Source organism: Dasypus novemcinctus, chromosome 10 (assembly GCF_030445035.2).
Source record: "Dasypus novemcinctus isolate mDasNov1 chromosome 10, mDasNov1.1.hap2, whole genome shotgun sequence".
NCBI classification, from domain to species: Eukaryota; Metazoa; Chordata; class Mammalia; order Cingulata; family Dasypodidae; genus Dasypus; species Dasypus novemcinctus.
In genome coordinates this window covers 19,673,669-19,693,555 of record NC_080682.1, presented here as the reverse complement: position 1 = coordinate 19,693,555, position 19,887 = coordinate 19,673,669, and the positions used below count along the sequence as shown (strand labels likewise).

General features: G+C 37.7%; 1 protein-coding gene and 1 pseudogene across 1 annotated transcript in view; one reads left to right on the top strand and one right to left on the bottom strand.

The window, feature by feature from the left end:
- Positions 1-19,887, top strand: part of ZFP91 (ZFP91 zinc finger protein, atypical E3 ubiquitin ligase) — a 56,825-nt gene that overhangs the window by 22,439 nt on the left and 14,499 nt on the right. The window lies entirely within an intron of this gene.
- Positions 17,911-18,621, bottom strand: LOC139439743 (uncharacterized protein C6orf62 homolog pseudogene; annotated as a pseudogene).

The following is a 19,887-nucleotide window of genomic DNA, read 5'->3' as shown; positions in this document are numbered from 1 at the left end:
ACACTTTATCATACCCTTAGTTTTCAGTAATTTCTTGGTTCTGTCCTTCCAACCTGAACCACTTTTTCAAAGTGGCCAGAGGTCATAAAGGCGCTGTCTTCCCAGCATAGTTTATCGCTTTGGGATTGACCCTGAAACTAACTAGTAGTTTTAGCTCAGATTTACCAAATTCTGATCTTGCCCCTGCTTCAGGAAGAAGGATGTAAATCAGAAGAAGTAAAAAGAAAATGTATATTGTGAGATCTGGGAGAATCTCAAACGCAAAGTTTCTCTATACCCTCCAAGTGGAGTCAGAATGTGTCACCCTCCCTCTTCCAGAACATTAGTGTGCATTCGGTCAGGGAAGCTTACTGACGTTCTGTGTTCAGAGCTTGTATTGGGGTTTCATTATATAGGCATACTGATGGAATCTGCACAGTTGATACATTCAATCTCCAGCCTCTCCTTGCCCCCTTCCTGGAGGTAGGAGATCAGAGAGGTTGGGCTGATACAAAGCTTAAAATCCCAGTCCCCTGTTTTAAGAAACCTACTAAAACATATCACTTATAAATATATAGCTTCATGAATTGTCACAAGTGAGCCAATTATATAACTTAGATCAGGAAAAAGAACATGATCAGGATCCTGGAAAGACCCTTGTTTCTCCTTCAAGTCCGCTACCCAAAATGTGTAACCATATTTCTTTGAACAGCACAAATTAATGTTGCCAGGTTTTGATCTTTATATGAATGGAATAATACAATATGTACTCTTTATCAGGCTTCATTTGCTCACTATTGTGTGAGGTTTCTGTGTTGTATAAAGTTGTACATCATTTTCATTACTGTTTAGTGTTCCATTATGTGAATAAATCACAGTTTATCTACTTTACTGTTGATGGACATTTGGGTAGTTTTCAGTTATTGGCCTTTATGAGAAGTGCTGTAGTGAACATTCTTAGTGAGATTTATTGAGATATAATTTACATAGCATGAATTGCACCATCTTAAATGTACAGTTCAGTAATCTTAATTTGCTTGTCCAACCATCATCACAATCAAATTTTGGAACTTTTTTTTTTTTATTCACAGTTATATCCCTTATTCCCATTTACAGTTCATCCCCATTCTCATTCCCAGCCCCAGGCAACCGTCAACGGTCTTCTTCGTATAGATTTGTCTTTTCTGGACAATTTATTTAAATGTACTAAACAATAGTTTTGTTTGTATCTGTCTTTCATTTAGCATAATAAATTTGGAGTTCATCTACGTTGTAGCATTTATACATATTTTCATTCCTTTTTATTGATGAATACTATTCTATTTTATGGAAATAACTCCATTTCCATTTCCAGTTGATAGGTTGTTTCTGTTTTTTAGCTGGCATGAAAATGATTCTGTGAACACACATGGTCACTTTGTGTGGACGTATGTGTTCATTTCTCTGGAGTAGATATCTAGGAGTGAAATTGTTGGATTGTGTAATAATATGTACAACTTTAAGAATCTGGCAAACTTTTCCCAAGTGGCTTTGACATTTTATGTTCCCACAAGTCATGAATGAGGGTTTCTCCACAACCTTACTGTGTTTGTTATTATCTGTTTTGTCTTGTATTATTTTTGGTTTTGTTCTTTTTTTGTTTTGTTTTTTCAAAGAAGCTTTAGGTTATATAAATGTTAAATAAAAAATAGCGCGATTTCCCATGTGCTTCACCCCCTTCCCCTTCCACGCTTTTCCCCATTAACAACATCTTTCATTAGTGTGGTACATTTATTACAGTTGATGAACATGTGTTGAAGCATTGTTACTAATCATGTACTGTAGCTTACATTATAGTTTACAGTTGGCACCACACAATTTTATAGGTTTTTGTCAAAACCTATAAAATGGCCTGTGTTTGTCATTGCAGTGTCATGCAAAACAGTTCTCCTGTCTCAAAAATGCCCCATGTTATACCTATTCTTCCCTCTCCCTCCCCTCAGAACCTCTGGTGACCACTGTGTTTATATTAATGTTACAAGTTCTTCCAGTGCTAGAATAATAATGTCTACTTTAATCCATAGTCACATCCCATCTTTATGTTTGTTCATTCTTCAGTCTGGAGGATTTGGGGATGGAAATGCCCACTCTGCTTCCGATTGAGAGGGGGCATATATCCCATGGGGAAGATGAATGAAACTGTCTTGGCTTGCAGTTGTAGATTCTCTGTTTTTTTGGATGGGCATCGTCCATCATCATTCTTCTGTTAGCTGTCCTGGGTGAGTCCGATGAACTGGAGAGTTGGTGTTGTCTGCGACTCTGCTGAGATTCAAGGCTCAGTCAGCATATGAACACATTTAAAGGGTATAGTTCTAAGTATAGGTTCAAATAAAAGGGACCTAAGAGCCATGTGTAGGACAATTATAAGTGAGTCTAACTCCAATATATCGGGGTGCTAGGTTATATATTCCAAGGTAAGACCCACTGACAGGATGCAGAATTCCTGGAATCATCTGACTGTGGTGTCTAGATATCTTTAGAGCCTCCAGGAGACCCCTGCTTGAGGCAGTGTTTACTGTGGCAGCCAGTGAGATCCTCCTAAGATAAGCATAAGCATAACCTCCGAATGATCTTCCGACTCGCTTTGAAATCTCTTAGCTATAAAAACTTGTTTGAATTTAGTATTTCCTCCTCTTAGTCAAGATCTTTTTCCACATGCTTCACTATTTGGCACTTGGTAATAATCACTTGGTGCCAGGGAGGCTCATCTCCAGGAGTCATGTCCCACACCAGAGGGTAAGGTAGTGCATCTACATTCTGAGTTTGGCTCAGAGAGGCCACATTTGAGCAACAAGGAGGCTTTCAGGAGGTAATTTTTGGACAATATATAATCCTAGGCTACACTTCAGTTTCGTAAGAATGAGACTCATAAGTATGAGCATTAATTAAAGGACTTGGCATATTGGTCTGTACTCCTTCGCTAGGCTCTGCCCACATACTCTGTGGATTCTTGCTACTCTATTAGAGAATGAAGCAGAACTCCCCAAGATGGGAATTCAGTATTTTTTCAGTTACTGTGTAGGTCTCCACTCACTGAGACAACACCCCATGACCACGTGAGTGCATTTGTATGCCACAGAGGCATATAAAAAGTAACTGAATATTTTTAAAAAAAAATTTTAGATTTCTTTAAAAGTTATTTGATTGTTCAAAGGAAAAATAATAACTTATGCAATTATTGTAGATACAACAATATGTTAATACTACCATCTTTAGTTTGTTGTATGGTTTTTTTTTTAAGTAGTTTATTTATTTAGTTTAATCTCCCTTCCCCCTCGATGGCTTCCTCATTTGTCTGCTTATTGTTTCTACTTGCTGTTTGTGCTCACTGTCCAATCATTGTGTCTGCTCATCTTCATATGGGAGGTGGGTACCCAGCCTCTTGAGCCACATCCACTCCCTACTCATTGTGTCTGCTTATTGTCTACTCATTGTGTCCACTCATTGTGTCTGCACATTTTCTTTAGGAGGCACCAGGAACAAAACCAAGGACCTCCCATATGGGAGGCAGGCACCCAAGTGCTTGAGTCACATCTTCTCCCTGTTGTATGGTTTCTTACAGTATATGTGAAGTGATAATAGTAGCAAAACTTGACGGTAGGCTCTGACAAGTTAAGAGTAAAAATGGATTAAAATGGTGGTTCTAATTAGCTTATAATTTACTTTACATAAATTAGTTCCATGTAGAAGATACCCAAGCAATCTAAATCTTCACCAAATATTGTTCTCGACCTTCTAAAGGGACAAACAAAATTATTTGCTCCTTAATACTTAATGATACTCATTTTAGGAATATTTATAACTCAGCTTGTAACTTTTAAGTGCATTTTGGCACTTCATAGTCCCATTGAACCCTGTATAATTGCTGTGGATATTGTGATTATATGTCTTATAAGAATTGGAGCATAAATAAGCTCTGATGTAAGTTATTTAACTTCATTTGTTTTATACTTCTGGTCATATTTCTGATCTGATATTTGGAGAATGAGGCCCCTGATTAGGTCATTGTCCCTATGGGAAAATACTGTTAGTTTTATGATAGATTTAATGGCATAGTTTCAGTAATACATTCCTTCAAAAAGTTGGGAATACTTGGGCTTGTTCCAGAACAACTGTAGTTCACCACATTTTAGGATATCCTCTTCGTTAAATTCTGGAGTTCTGTTTCCCAGTATCTTTTATTATGTAATTAAGTGTAAGCATCTGGTGGTTTGAAAAATCTGTCCATTCAGGCTAAAGCATGCTTAAAAGTCAGGACAAATCTTTATGTTTTTCACCTATGGTTTAGATGATTATGCTAAAATCCCCAAACTCCAGGAAACTCAGTATATATTGGGGAGGATAATAAAAGGTACTGTTGGAAAGCAGACTTGGCCCAATGGATTGGGTGCCCGCCTACCACATGGGAGGTCCGCGGTTAAAACAAATAATTTTGTGCGTGTGGAGCTGGCCCATGTGCAGTGCTGATGTGCACAAGGAGTGCTGTGCCAAGCAGGGGTGCCCCCTCATAGGGGAGCCCCACGTGCAAAGAACGTGCCCTGTAAGGAGAGCCGCCCAGCATGAAAGAAAGTGCAGCCTGCCCAAGAATGACGCCGCACACACGGAGACCTGACACAGCAAGATGACCAACAAAAAGAAACAGAGATTCCTGGTGCCGCTGATTAAGGATAGAAGCGGTCACAGAAGAACACACAGCGAATGGACACGGGGTGGGGAGGGAAGAGAAATTTTTAAAAATCTTTAAAAAAAAAAAAAGGTATTGTGATTGCCATAGGTGATAGTATGATACTTCTTTTTTGGAGGGGCAAGGTTTGTGACAGGACAGTCAGTTAACAGTATCTGCCTCATCTTTTGAGTACTTGTCTTGCACCTTAGGCTTCATTACCAAGAAATGCATTTAATTCCAGTTGTCTCTTCTAGACTAACTACTTAGAAATCTTCTGTTATCAAAGCTCTGTCCATATTTTCATGTAATTTTATTTTTTAGTCCCCTGAGTAGTTTTTCTTTATCAATTCATTTTTATTTTGTCAGAGGAAGGTATGTACATAAAAGTCAGTATTACTAGGTTTATAACTAAATAATAACAGTAGTTTTCCTGACCTGTTTCTTTTTACTCCTGTTTCCTGATTGAATGTATGTCCCTTTATAAAAATGTAGTTCTCCTCTTTGTATATTTAGATGCAATACTTAAGTACTCTGATGAGTTTTACTTTTTTCTTTGTTCTTAGAAACATCTCTCCTAGAGCCTTCTTGGTTGTTTTCTCTGCACTACTGTCAAATTGTGGCATACCTTCACCTCTCTCCTGAATTGATTTCTCTTTTTTTCCAGGTCTCATGTCTTCACTTTCTTGCTTTATCCTTTCACTGGAGCATATCTACTTGTTTTTCCTTAGAAAGGGTTAATGGGGAGGAGTAAAATTTGAATTCTTGCATTCCAAGAAATAATCTTTATTCTGTTCTCAAACACAGTTCCAAATTGCAAGTCATCTTTATTTTAAAAGAATTTTTTTTTAGCAAATTAGTTTTATTGATACATATAATTGTAAAGCATACATCCATCCAAAGTGTACCATCAGTAGTTTTTGGTATTAAATATAATCACATAGTTGTACATTCATCACTTCAACCATTTTTAGAGCATTTTCATTATTCCAGTAATAATTAAAACAAAATGCATCACCTTTCAATCTTTTTGCTTCCCCTGCCATACATAACATTGTTTCCTCTTCTTTAGTATATTTCTATTTATATTTTGTATATGAGTATGCAGTATCACCCATATTCATATTTTATATGAGGTTTCGCTTTGAAGATATTGCTTCCTTGTCTTATTTCTGATGTTACTTTTGAAAATGATGCCATTCGACTGTTTTTGTTTTTTTTCTCTCAGGAAGTTTTAAAAATATTCTCTACCCTCATGTAATGAAACTTCATAGTGATGTGTGTGTATAGGTTTTTTCATTCACCTGAGACTTTCATTCTGAAAACCTGTGTCCTTAATTTAGGATCAAGTTTTATGCTTTTTTATTTTCTTTTCATGACTGTCACTTTTGCTTTGTCCTTTAAGTTTTTCTTTTTTCTTTTAGACCATTTCTTAACCCTTTCTATTTGTTAATATTTTCTCAGTCATTTCCTCAGTTTATCTTCAACCCTTCCGTCAAAGTTTTAATTTTTGCTATCGTAATTTTATATATATTTGTGGGTTTTTTTTCTGTTCCCTGAATTGCTTGTTCCCTTTAAGCTGTTTTTCCCATTTTGTTTAGTCTTCTTTGGTAGAGATTTTCTTCAGGTTTCTGAAGTTCCCTAATTGTCTTTTGATTTTGAAGTGAAGTATTGAAATACTGTTTGGAAGCTTTGTGTGAATGAATTAAACTCTGTTTCTCATGTAATGATTAGGTTGGAATAGTCTTTCTATGGGCCAGGTCATTTTGTTTAGAGAGAAATTTTTAAATTTCTTGCTACATGGGGGGTGGGGTGGTGGAAGTTGGGTGAGGAGGCTCCTCAACATTAATGTTTTTGCTTATATTTAATTACCCCCGTTCTCTGGCCTCTGCCATCATAAACTTGTTGACTCCAGAGCCTGTCTAGTTCCTCTCCTAAATGGTAAACCTCCGCTGTAATGGAGGTATTGTTATGAGAAGTAGTTGCTGGCAGCATTGGGTGAAGCAGTCTGGATGTTCAAACTTCTCCTTTTAAAAACTTGTACCTGTTCTCCCTCTTTTCAGTCATACCCTACACCCCCACTTTCAGAGTTCCCTTGTGACCGTGACCTTTTCTGGAGTAATGTGGTTTAAAAAAAAAAATCATATTTTTCATGTTTCTTGTTTGCTTCCCCTCCTTCAAGTTTACATTTAAACTTTATTTGATGTCCAAAGTCACTTTCCAGGTTTTGGTCTTCTAAAATTTCATTGAAATCATGTCTACTCTTCTTTATTACGTTTGTTTGACTTTGTGAGTCTTAGGCATTTTTATTCCTTTTCAGTTATTTTACTGAAGTTTTAGGAGGAAACAGCTGGGGAAAATGTATTCAGTCTGCTATCCTTAACTAGAAGTCTCCAGGACACTCTTTTAACCTAAAACCTTGATTAATTTTAATATTATTTTTATTCTGTCTAATCTGCATGAATAACATTCATTCCCATCCAGATCTGTCCTGTTGTTGTTTTGTTCTTTACACTTAGGAATGTGAAGAGTGAATCATAATGTTTAAATCGGAAATAATTTCATTTTTCTCTTACAATCCCTTCATTTTATAGATGAGGAAATTGAGGCATAAGAAAAGTTAAGATTTGGTTAATGTCAGTCATCTTTTGCTGCCTAACATATACCCCAAACTTAGTGTGTTGAAACAATGATATATTGTTTCTCATGATTCTCTGGGTTGGCTGCATGGTTCTTCTGCTGCTCTCTCCCGAGTTAATAGCTGAAACCACTCTATGGGCCAAGGTGGCCTCGCTTGTTTGCAGTAGTTAATGTTGACTGTGAGTCAACATGCCAGGGTTTTCTTCCTCATGGTCTCTGACAGTTTGAAGTTCTTTAATGAATCCCCAAAAAAGAAGCATTATGTTTTTTAACTAATCCATTCCTCTGGGTGTGAGACCCTTTTGACTGGACTACACTAGTTAGGCCTGACTGAAGTTTCTGCCCTCTTGCTGGATCTGATAAAAACACACACAGAGAAAGGAGGCTGCCATATTTGCTCTGGCCACATGAGAGGACGGGCTCCGGATTTACCCACAGCTGAGCTCAAGGAAAGAAACCCTGAGACCAAGGAGCCAAAATTCAAGGAGAAATGACTGATTGGTCCCAACTGAGTTCAGGGAGAGACAAGCTAGAGACTGGCAGAGCCACAGAATTGCCTTATTGCCACATGGAAGAACACTAAGATAACAGTAGGTGACTTTTGTGAGAAAGCATCTTTGATAGTGGTTTGATTTGGATATTTCATATAAGCTTTTACCATAATAAAGTTCCCATTATAAAAGCCAGCCCATTTCTGGTACTTTGCATTGACAGTCCTTTGACATACTGAGATAGGCTCTCATCCCCCAGTAAATCAGACCAGCATCCTTATAACATGGCAGCCTTGGGACAGCTTTCCAGGAAGGCAGGCCCTCCTGTACAAGTGCCTGTCAGACATCTGCTTGTGTCATATTTGCATCTTATATTTCTTCACCGGGGTTTTATATGCAATCTCTCATGGACTTTTTTATTGTTCCTAAACACAAACCCTGTGCTTTGCCATGAAACTAAATGATTAAAGGTTGCTTGGTGGACTTATATGAGGAGAATTATATAAGTCCAACATTTCATAGCATCATGCATCCTTTTCTATAGGTATAGCAGGACCTCCCAAGTTGACTTACAGTACTAGGTTTCTTTTACTGTGTAACACATCACAATATAGCAGCTTAAAACATACCTGTTTATTATGTGTTTCCATGGATCAGGAATCTGGGCAAAGCTTAACTGGATCCTCTGCTCAGTCTCATAAAACTCTCGGTAGGCTATGGGCTGGGGCTGCTGAGTTTCAGGGACCTCTTCAGTGCTCATGTGGCAGAATTCATTTCCTTGTAGCTGTAGAACTTACGGCCTCAGCGACCAGAGAATTCTCCATTCCATAGGTAGCTTTCTTCCAGACCAGTGGGAGATTGTCAGTTGCTCTTTCTTGTCTCTCTTAACTGCTCATTGATTAAGTCAGGCCCACCCGGGATCATATATCTTTTGAATAAGTTAATTGATTAAGGACCTTACTGATATCTGCAAAATCCCGTTGGATGCACATATAACCTGTCGTAATCGTGTGAATGATATCCTTTCACGTTCACAGGGTCTGCTCCTACTTAAGAGATTATATAAAGCATATATATCAGGGACTGGAATTTGGATTCCATCTTAGATTTTGCCTACCAAAACCATTTATTCAAATCAGCTTGATTCAGCAAACTATCCAGAATTTTACTTGGAATGGGCATACTATATACGTGTTTGTCTCTGATTTCTTCTTTTTGTGGTTCTACTGCCTTTTTCATTCTTCATATTTGAGTACCTACCAGGTGTCAGCCACTGTGAATAAAAAAGGTCACCGTGTAGCTTGTCCTTACTTACGGCTAGTAGGTGATTTAGAAAATTATTCAGGAAGTTTTAATAGATTTTCAAGATTGAGAGAATGGAGAATATTCCAGGCAATAATAGCATATGCATAGGCCTGGTGGTGAAACAATGTGTGATATGGTGTTAAAGATTATCAGTGAGCTAGTAGTATAGAGACAGATATGGAGACTACACTGGAGGCTGTTGGAGAGATTTAGACAAGAGATTATGTAGCCTAAATAAAGGGGCAATGTTGTGTGTAAAAATATAAACTTTCAACACAGCTGTTAAGGGTAGAATTGACAGATCTCATGATTGTACTTGAGAGGGAGAGAAAGGTCGAGTGACTTTGAAGTGTCGATTACACTCTGACTTTGGGGAAGTCCTTTTACCTCTGTGAGCCTCTGTACATACTTCTCAAGTTTGTTGAGGAGGTTAACTTGAGACAGTGTGTTTAAAGCACTTAATGCCTGAGGTGTTAAGAACTTAATGAGCCATATCTGTTCCATTACAGAGAACAGTGGAACATATGCAGGTCTGAGGATAAAGGTGATGAGGTCTGTCTTGTGAAGTACCTGCCTCTTAAGTGGCAATGGCCAGTAGACAATTGCTTATAAAGATCTGGACTTTAGATGTCCTCACTGCAGTTGTGTGTTTAAGAATCATCAGCATTTAGATAGTAACTACATCCTGAGAGTGAATGAGATTAAGAATAGTGTTTTCAGTGAGAAGAGAAACAGGCCTGTGAGCACCAACATTTAAAGTCATGATAGTGTAGAGCAAGAAGAGAGCCCAAGTGAAACTGAGACATGTCTTAAGAAGAAAAATTGTAACTGAAGTTAAATGCAGAGAGTTTTCAGAAGGTAGTAGCTAGGTCAGTAATTTCAAATACTGCCAAAAGATTAAATATGATTAGGACTGGAAAAATAGCCATTAGCTTTAGTTCAAAGAGTCTGGATTTAACTATATTGCACAATAATGTTTCCTTTGTGATCTTATTTCCTTTAAAATCCTATTTTATTTTATACACTTAGAAGTATTTTTCGGAGAAGGGGTTTAAAGACTTTACCATACCCCCAGATAGGTCCATGCACAGAAAGGTAAGAGCCCCTGATCAACATTGGTCGCCTTGGCAAGAACAGTAAAGAGGGTAGTATAGCATAACAACCAAAGTGCAGACTTCATATAGACTATGTGTATTTGAATTTTGCACTGTTATATGTTAACCATGTGGTTTGCTGAGATTTCCTTAATTTTTCCATGTGTGAGTTGCCCATCTATAAATTGTAGGATTAATTACCTCATGGGGTATTTTGAGAATGAAATGTGAGAATAATACATGTTAACTATTTAGAACAGTGACCGTCACATGACAGTGTTAGGATTATTAGTCTTTAGGTTAGATCATGTGCTAGATCCATTTTTTAAGTGAATTACCATAAGTGCTATTTTTTTCATTATGTATTGATTTCAAATTGAATTATTAAAAAGCAACTCATCTTTTCCCATTCTTGGGGCATACCTCACTGTTATAGCACTACCACCATCCTCACCTAATATGTTAATTGCATATTGAAACACTGAAGGTGGCCTCTATTGTGATGAATACTATTTGATGGGCAGAAGTAGATGAGATTACAGATGGAGTAAGTGTAGAATACAAAGAGGGGGCAGTAGGAGTGAGCTTTGGCATTTAGATGTAAAGGATAGTCCAAAAGAGAAACTTATCTATGAAGGCTGAGAAGGGGCATCCAGGAATGTGGGAGAAATACTGAGAACGTGTGACATCATAGAAGCCAACTTCTGTCAAAAGCTAGTGAGAAGTCAAGTAAGATGGGAACTGAAAAATGTCCACTGGATTTAACAACATGAAAGGCATTAGGGACCTTAACAAGAGATATTTTAGTGGAATAGTGGGGACAGAAGCCAAATAACCCATGACTCCTGTTTCTTAACCTCTACATATCAACAAGGTCAAGGTCTGCCCATTTTATTATCACACCCCACCCCCCCACCCCAAAATCCTGCACTTATTTTCTTGAATTGACTTTTGCTTGCTGCCTCAACTGCATTACAAGTGATGACAATTTCTGTGATGCTTTCTTTGTGCCAATCATATTGGTCCTTCTTCCTTTCAGTTCTTTCAGTTCTCATACCAGGACTTTTTAATGTGTTCTTCCTTCCTGCTTCCTTTATGGTCATCCTTAAAGAGTCCAGCCATAGTTTTGCAAGCTTAGTTGTTAAATATTGGGCTAATTTTTAGCTACAGATACTATTAAGTTAATGAACACTAGTTTTCAGACCTGCAGTTTCAAGGAGATGGCATCCTTTTACATTCTCAAATCTATGAGCAAAATTTTAATGTTTTTATATACCTCTCCTTCCTTTCCATTAATGCTCAGATGGCTCATGTCTTCTTTTTAATAAGTAAGAAAGGAAATAGATAGTAAACAGGAAAATGCCTAGAAAAAGAAATAAAAATCTAATTTAAGTATCAACACATATACACACACTCTTGTTGATTTAAAATGAGTCAGTAGGATTGGAATATGAAACTCACATTCAGCATTTTTTCTGGTTTTCAGTGGCAAGAAAATTCTTCTAGTTCCTTTTTATGAAACAAGAAAATATATGTGGTTTTACATTAAAAATTTACTTTCATGGAATAATCCTTGTGATCTTTTAGGTCGGTACATTACATATAAAGTGGCCTTCTCTAGTCACTTGTGCCCAAGGCTGGATGGAAATGAGCCAAATCTGGATTAAGGCCTTAGACTTAATGTAAAAGACATCTTCTTTTACATTAGATGTGGTAATAATGAAAGGAATACAGACTTTAGACTTAGATAAATTTGAGTTCAGATCCACCACAACCACACCATTTTATCCAACAACCAAATATTAGCTTCATAATCTTGAACAAGTCATTTCACTTCTTTAAGCTTCCTTAGAAAGATGGGGCATCCTGAAGGTCAGGACCAGATAATATTAAGATGATCCTCTTAATTTAAAGTACTTTATCATGACAGAGTATCTTTATCTTCTGGAATTTGATGTTAGCATGTTTTGAAGGAATTATATCTTGCTATAAAATTGAGAAAAATCACTCTACATTATGCCAGCAGTACCAGTACCTTTTTGTCTCAGTTAATAGTACCAAACTCTTTGTCCCTTCTTGCCCCTTGAAGAATGTGGTTGTATTCTCTGTGCCTGTGTGGTGCTCAAGTAGTGGCTTACCTGAAGTCTTCCTCCACCCAGGATATTATGGCTTTTTATTCTTCTTTCTTGCTATTTGTATATCAGGGAGCACCTTCAAAGTCAACTGCCATTATAAGAAGCAACTAAAAATTTTCTTTTATGTAGAAACACAGAAAAAGCTTTGCATATCTAGTCTCAATTGTCCTATTGTATGGGCTGTCTTTCTGTTAATTTCTAACACTTAATGATGTTTTTGGTTTTGTTTTGTTTTTTGTTTGTTTGTTTTAGGTGAAATTCACAGAACAAAATTAACAGTGTTGTGTATCCATTGCCTTTTTCTAGTTTTAAAGTGTCACCCCAAAGGAGACCCTATACATAATAAGCACTTTACTCCTATTCTTGATATTTCCTTTTGACTGTTGTGAAATAGTGTTATTCTGAACATTCCCGACAAGTTTTTGTTGAATACCTATTTTCACTACTTTTGCAAATATATCTAGAAGTGGAATTCCTGGATCATAGGGTAATTGTATGTTTAACTTCTTGAGGAACCACGGAACTTTTCCACAGTGGTGGTACCATTTTTTTTTAGCATTTTTTTTAATTATCCCCCCCACCGCAGCTTTTTGCATGCTCTTCGCTGTGTCCATTTGCTGTGTTCTTCTGTGTCTGTGTTTATTTTTATTTATTCCCCCCCATCCCCCCGTGGCTTGCTTGCTCTCTGTTCTCTGTGTCTGTTCACTGCGCACTCTTCTGCGTTTTTTTTGCTCGTCTCCCTTTTTGTTGTGTCACCTTCCTGAGTCAGCTCTCTATGGTGCTTGTGGGCTGGGTGGCTCTCTGCAGCGTTTGTGGGCTCGGTGGTACTCCGCGGTGCCCGGGCCAGCGGCTCCCCGCAGCATGCGGGCGAGGGTGCCTTCACAAGGAAGCCCCAGGAGACACGAATCCAGGGCCTTGCATATGATAGACTGGAGCCCAACTGATTGAGCCATAGCTGCTGCCCAGTGGTGGTACCATTTTATCTTGTCATCAGCAACTTAAAAGCGTTCCAGTTTCTTGACATCCTGGTCATTTTCTCTTTTTTTTTCCTCCACACACTAGTGCTGTGAGATGTAGTATCTAATTATGATTTTTATTTGCTTTTCCTTAATGATAATTACTATCTTTTCAAGAGAATTAGTATCTTTTGATCATTTGTAAAGCTTTTTTGGACAAAGGCCTATTTAAGACCTTTGCCAGTTTTTTAAATTGGGTTGTCTTTTTGTTGTTGAATTGTAAGAGTTTGTATATTTTGGATACTGGACCCTTATCAGATACATGATTTGCAAATATTTCCTCCCATTCTGTAGTTTGCCTTCTTACTCTCTTAGCACAAAGATTTTTAGTTTTGCTGATGTTGTTTATTTTTTCTTTTATTGGTTGTGCATTTGGTATCATCAGAATTCAATGCCAAACCAAGGTCACGAGGATTTACCCCTATGTTTTCTAAGTTTTAACTCTTACATTTAGGTGGGGTAAGCCCTATATATGGTGTGAGGTGTAGGAATCTAACTTCATTCTTTTGTGTGTGGCAATCCAGTTGTGCTGGCACCATATATTGAAGAGACTATTGAATAATCTTTATCCCCTTGTTGAAAATCAGTTGCCCATAAATATATGGATTTATTTCTGGGCTCTCAATTCTTTTCCACTGCTTTATGTGTTTAACCTTAGTCTGACCTTGTGCCTGTACCACACTGTCTTCATTACTATATATAGCTTTGTAGTAAATTTTGAGATCAGAAAGAACAAAGTGATTTCTCCAACTTGGTTCTTTTCCTAAATTGTTTTGGTGAATCTGGGTTCTTTGTGAATTTGGGGATCAACTTGTCAATTTCTGCTAAAAGGGTGATTGGAATTTTGACAGAATTGAATTGAATCTGTAGATCACTTTGGGTTCTTTTGCCATCTTAACAATATTGTCTTTCATTCTGTGAACATAGGATATCTTTCCATTTAATATAGCTGTTCATTCATTTTTTTTTTAGCAATGTTTTGTAGTTTTTATATCTTGCACCTCCTTGGTTAAATTTATTCATATATAATTTATTCTTATTGATGCTTTTATAATGCATTTGTTTTCTTAATTTCTTTCTTGAATTGTTCATTGCTAATATTTGGAAATAAACTGATTTTTGTTTGTAGATCTTATAACTTAGAATTTTCCTGAATTTCTTTTTTAGCTGTGATAACTTTTTGTGGAAATTCTTTATGATTTTCTACATATAAGATCGTGTATTCTGCAAATAGAGGTAGTTTTACTTCTTCTTTTCCAATTTGGATGCCTTTTATTTCTTTTTCTTGCCAAATGAGTCTGGCCAGGACATCTAGTACAACATCCAATTGTAGTTGTACTACAATTTGTAGTACAAGATAAATATATGTCTTGTTCCTGATCTTAGGGGAAATCTTTTAGTTTTCCATCTTTGAATATGCTGTTAGCTGTGGGGTTATTTTTTATCCTTTTTTCTAGTTTTACTTATTTTTAAATTAACAGCTTTATTTCAAATTCACAAAAATAAAAGAACAGAAAAAGACAGCTTAACAAGTTATGGAAACATTACTCTTAAAAAGTTTTTTTTTTCCCCAGGCACTTTTATTTCATCTAATTCTAACTGCTAACTCATTTGTTCCTCTAGTGTTCAGAACGATACACAGATGGGCACAGATTAATTAAATGACTTAGTCATTATCTCCTTACTAATGAAAAAAAAGAAAAATATGCCTGTTGCACCCTAACCTAAAATCTGCCCACTTCCCTAGTAACAGCTAACGGCACAAAACCACAAGTCCGCCCACAAGCTTCTGCCTATCCCCAGCCGCCCTGTAGCCCTCACTCCTCCTGCTCTACCCCGCCCTCCTCATTCTCTATATAACCCACTGCACTTCCTTAATAAAACGGACTTGCGCACAGACCTAGTCTCCGCGGCATTCTTCCTCCCATCGCCGTGCGTCCTCCACGCCTGAGAGCCCCTCTGATGCTGTCTGCCGTAGCATTAGACGCCACTGCGGTCTAGTCTGACCCCTCCAAACCCCCCCGTCAGCATCGGGGTGCTGCCCCAGCCGCCCCAGCCGCATATGCCTAATCATATTCATACTTTATAAGCCCAAACCCCATATTCTGTTTTTACCTTAGAATTATATAGTACCAACTTTGCTTTTGCTACAAAAAATTACAATATTGTTCTTAACTATAGTCCATACGTTATATTTCCCCCATGTATCACCACATTCTTAACACCTTGTATTAGGACATTCTTATATTATATTATTAACCACAATCCTCATCTACTTCAAAAATCATTGTTATTCATTCCCAATATTATCCTCCAGCTGTCCTCCAATTAACATTAATCTTTCTAGACTACCCTTTCAACTAACACATCCATAAATCATCAGTGTTTAATACATTCATGATAATGTGTTATCATCAAGCCCAACCATTAAATGTGGAATGAGAAGGGGGAGAAGATGCTAGAGTATATAGAATGTTCAATAAAGTCTAATGTAAATATGTGGTAATAGTTGGTCTTGATGGTAACATGCTGTGGGTTTTTTTTGAAGATACATAGATCACCAAAAAAATGTTACATTAAAAAATATAAGAGGTTCTCACACACCCCACACCTCCCTCCTCCCACAACCACCACCACCTCCATCATCGTGGCATATCCATTGCATTTGGTGAATACATCCTTGGAGCACTGCTGCATCACATGGGTTGTAGTTAACATTGTAGTTTACACTCTTCCCCAGTACATTCAGTGGGTTATAGCCATGTGCCAGATGGGCCCTAAGCCTCAGCAGAGTTGCAACTCCTGCTTTGGTTTTTTAATAAATGCCCTTTCCCAGGTTTAGGAAGTTCCTTTCTACTCCTAGTTCATTGAGTGTTCTTATGAAAGTTGAATTTTGTCATATGCTTTTTCTGCATCAATTAAAATGATCTTGTGTTGTTGTTTTTCATTCTACCAATGTGGTATATTACATTGGCTGATTTCATTTTGAACTACCCTTAGAATCCTATTGTTTTGCTAGTATTTTGTTAAAGATTTCCACATCTGTATTCATTGTGGATATTGGTCTATAGGTTTCTTTGTGGGTTTTTTTATTTGGCTTTTGGTGTCAGTGTAATGCTGGCCTCATAGAATTAGTTACGAAGTGTTTTATTTTTTATAGTGTGACATTTTTATTCCCTTCTCATTTCCTTTTCTTTGCATTTTTTATTTTCTTAGTTGGTTACTCTGGGGAATACACTCATCATCCTAAATTCATAACAATCTAGGTTGAATTAATATCAACTTAGCTTCAATAGTATATAGAAAGTGTGTTTCTCTACAGCTACATCTCCCCCTTTATGTTGTTATTGTCACAGTATCTTTCTATATTGTGTACTTATTAACATAGATTATTGTTGTATACATTTGTCTTTCCAATCATAAAGGAAAAAAAAAGGAGTTTCATGCCAAGAGTACAATAATATATTTATTTGTGTAATTACCTTTACCAGTGTTTTTATTTCTTCGTAAAACTTTCCATCACTGTCTAGTGCTCTTTCATTTTAACCTAAAGAACTCTCTTTAGCTTTTCCTGTGGGGCAGGTTAACTGCCTATCAGCTATCTGCTTTTGTTTATCTAGGAATGTCTTAACTTCTGCATATTTTTAGTGGAATAGTTTAGATATAAAATTCCTGGGTGACAGTTTTTTCTTTTATACTTCAAATATGTCACCCCCTTGCCTGCTGGCCTCCATTTCTCCATTTCTGAAGAGAAATCAGCTGTTAATCTTATACGTGAGACACTTTTCTCTCGCTACTTTCAAGATTCTCCATCTAGTTTTGATGGTTTGATTATAGTGCATCGCAGCATTGATTTCTTTTATCGTACTTGGAGTTCATTGAGCATATTGGTTGTGTAGGTTCATGTCTTTTATCAAATTTGGAAGGTTTGGGGCCATCATGTGCTCTGATATTTTTTCTTGGTCTTCTCTCTCCTTTTCACCGGGATGTCCTTATGTGTATGTTTGTACACTGGATGTCATTCCATAGATCTCATAGGCTCTATTCATTTTTCTGCATTCTTTTTTCTTTTCTCCTGCTCGTACTATATAATTTCAATTGACCTGTCTTCAAATTTGGTGATTCTTCTGCCTCCAGATATACTCTACTTTTGCAACCCTCTAGTGCAATGGTTTTTAACCTCTTTGTTCCATGGACCCCTTTACCAGTAGGATGAAAACCACAGGCCCCTTCTCAGAATGTAGTGGAAGATAGTTTTTTGACACACAATATCAGCATGTCTTTAAATTAAGTTTTAGGATTATTTAAAATTATGTTTTACAACTTTACCATAATTTCAATACCTGATAACCTAACATGGTTCAACTTCTGTTCAAGAGGTCATTTTCAGCAGACATTTAGAAATTCAGGTTTTTCCACAGTGTCAAAACCAGCTCTGCCATCCTTACCAGTCTTTTTGTAGGCAGTTATCCACTGTACTCTGAACACACTACATCACAAAAAAACATACTAAGTCCATACTATACTATGTATTATTTAATATTTATTTCACACCAACACATCCCCATAAGAATAATGTTTTTTTGAATCTTTCAATTCAGGTTCACAGACCCCCTGAAATCTTCCCACAGACCCCTTGGAGGTCCATGGACCTCTGGTTAAGAAACCCTGTTCTAGTGAAACTTTTTTCTCTTTTTGAGTCTGCAACTGTCTGTCAGTGAAGAGAACACTGGTTGGTTAGATTTGTTGACATTGATTCCAGTCTTGTCCTTGTAGCTCAGTACATGAAGAAACTGTTTTTCATAGTCATTGTGATGAAACTCAAATTTCACCTCAACAAGCTTTAAAGGCCCATCAGATTCCTTCTGCCTAGAAAACAGGAGATAGTCAGTTTTTTCAATATCACTCTGAGGCCAAAGAATGAAATCCATCTCCTGAGTACAGCCAGTTACATCCCTTCTCATAGACTGGTATTGAGGAACGTGATGCTGTACCACATTCTTCTGTAAAAAAATCTCTATGGAACTTTCCAGGGAATAGCTAGAATCTTGCACACCTTTCGGGATATTTTCTTCGTAATTATTTGTTATGACTGGTATAATCCCAGATACTTCAAAAAGTGCCAATTTTTTCTACTTCTCCTTGAATACAATATATATCTTGGAAGTCAAACTGGTCAGCTAGAGATTCCTTTTTCTTTTTAAGCTGAGTGCATAGTCTGTCCAGAGCTTGTTTCTTCCAGGAGTTTGGGTCTGCCATTTTAAAATACAGGTGATAGTAAAGGCTTTGTAAATTGTCACCAAACTATGGCTCCTTTTTCTTAAGACTCAAGTACAGCAGAAACAAGCCATTTTTTTTCCCTGCTGATATGACTGAATAGCTAACATTATGGCTGTAACCCAAAAATTGCACCTTCTGGCAATATTAGCAGACCCACATTATACGGTGAAGAAACAAAAGCTGCTATCCAGTCATGTTTGGACAATAACATTTGGGGTTGGATGGGAAAAGGGAATGGGAGAGATCCAGGGTTTTCCTGCAATCAACTACAGTGTGTAATGGGAGTGGGCAGCTGTTGCCCAAAGGAGCCATGAGAATAAACAGCAGTCATTACCCTTTTCCTCATCACTCATCTATTCACCCTCAGGTGGCTGCTAATGCTGCTGCCAAGGAGAATCGGGATGACAGAGGGAAAGGGGGTATATAATAAGATATAATAATTATTCCATTTCTGGTTAGACCTGATTAATGCCTGGGACCCCAACACCCCCAATTCTGCAGCAAGTCCTTCATTCCCCAAGTCACCCTTCTCTATGAATTTGCCCCCATTCAAGATGGTGGGGAGTGTGATTTATCTTCTTTTGAAAGGTGCTGAGGCAGAGGTGACAGGTTCTCCCAAATCCCAGGCAATGCCCAGGGACCACCTGCCTTCCACCCCTCCGGGTCCTGCCCCCACCCATTGCCTTCAGTGGCAGTAACTTGTCACAGAAGGCATAGGATCACTCAGGTTTTTACTCATTTCATTGTGGAAACAGTTCCTGCCTGGATAGAGTAGGTGGGAGAGGGTAAATGAGAGGGAGTAATGGGGGAAAAAAGAAAATAATTGTGTTAATATGAATTACTTTTTAAAGTAAGTCCACCCATGGAAAAAAAGATTTTCCTAGATTCCAGATTCCCTCTCTCTCCCATTGAACAATGTTTGCAGAGTTCGGATTGTTTAGGGTGGAGTCACTAGTTTCCTGAAGAGAAATGGAGTGGAATTGAGGCATCTGGGGCAAGGTGGATGACAGGGAAATCTTCTCCCTGTCCCACAGAGACTGGTACTCACTGACTGGCCCTTAGGGTACAGGCCCTTTAGCTGCAGCTTGCAGGCAGAGCAGTGCTGGCATTGGTAGCAGAAGAGGCAGTCCTGCTTGCAGCACAGGCAGGAGCCATGTCAAGATAAAATCACTAGCCACCTGAGCTCCTCCATCCCTTCTGCAGTGTGCACTATGACCAGATCACCTGTGCTGCTGCTGCTCAGCT